This window comes from Anoplopoma fimbria, unplaced genomic scaffold, assembly GCF_027596085.1.
Source record: "Anoplopoma fimbria isolate UVic2021 breed Golden Eagle Sablefish unplaced genomic scaffold, Afim_UVic_2022 Un_contig_12628_pilon_pilon, whole genome shotgun sequence".
NCBI classification, from domain to species: domain Eukaryota; kingdom Metazoa; phylum Chordata; class Actinopteri; order Perciformes; family Anoplopomatidae; genus Anoplopoma; species Anoplopoma fimbria.
Window position 1 is genome coordinate 1 of NW_026552585.1, and position 780 is coordinate 780.

Genomic DNA, 780 nt, shown 5'->3' on the forward strand with positions numbered 1-780 from the left:
TGTTTCTTAATTCATTTACTTTGATACATTTCAGGAGGCCCCACATACACAGGGCATCAAAAAATTGAGTTGTACTCTTATTGGTCCTCCCCACGGAAATCTTTAGTAAAAGGCGAAAGATTTATACGATCTGAAGAGAACCAAGAGATCTGCTGAACCTCCATGGAGACGTCAGCCCTTTACCGGAGACACGGGCTTCACCACTGGTGTGGTAGAGTTGTTTAAATTGTGACATAAAGGCATGATGGGAGTGGAGCAGCTCGTCATCATTTGATTTTCACTTTGAATTCTTTCCGTTCGTCATGCACTGGTTTGCTAATCTTCTTCATACTGTTTGTATTAAAACAACCACACAGACACACGACAGATATTTAATGAATCCTCAAAGCTGCAGTGGAAAGACTGACTTCCCAAAGTTTGCAGATTTCCTGCAGAACAACGACTCCCTGTGGTAACAGACCACACTAAACTCTACTTTGCCAACTCAGTACCTAGAAATTGCTTTATCACTGAGGAAAGCCAAAGAAATAACAGCATTCAAAAGAGAAATGCTTTGTAGGCTTTAAACTACTGCAAACAGAAAATGAAAATGTTAAGATTGAAGATTATTTCTTATCAGATTATAGGGGATACTACTCCTTCCACTCAAACAACATGTGGTCCTCTAGCCTTCACTAAAATAAAGTTTGTTTTATTCCCCTGAAAAACAGCAAAAGTTTGAATTAAAGAGGCTTAAGGTGTCATAAAATAATGATTAACAAAAGGGAGACTTAACACCGT

The 780-nt window shown here is 38.7% G+C and overlaps 1 non-coding gene across 1 annotated transcript; it reads right to left on the reverse strand.

The window, feature by feature from the left end:
* Nucleotides 1–36: 36 nt before the first annotated feature.
* On the reverse strand, nucleotides 37–149 carry LOC129116003 (U5 spliceosomal RNA). The gene has a single exon (XR_008533347.1). It is a non-coding gene; the product is annotated as a U5 spliceosomal RNA (small nuclear RNA).
* Nucleotides 150–780: the final 631 nt, after the last annotated feature.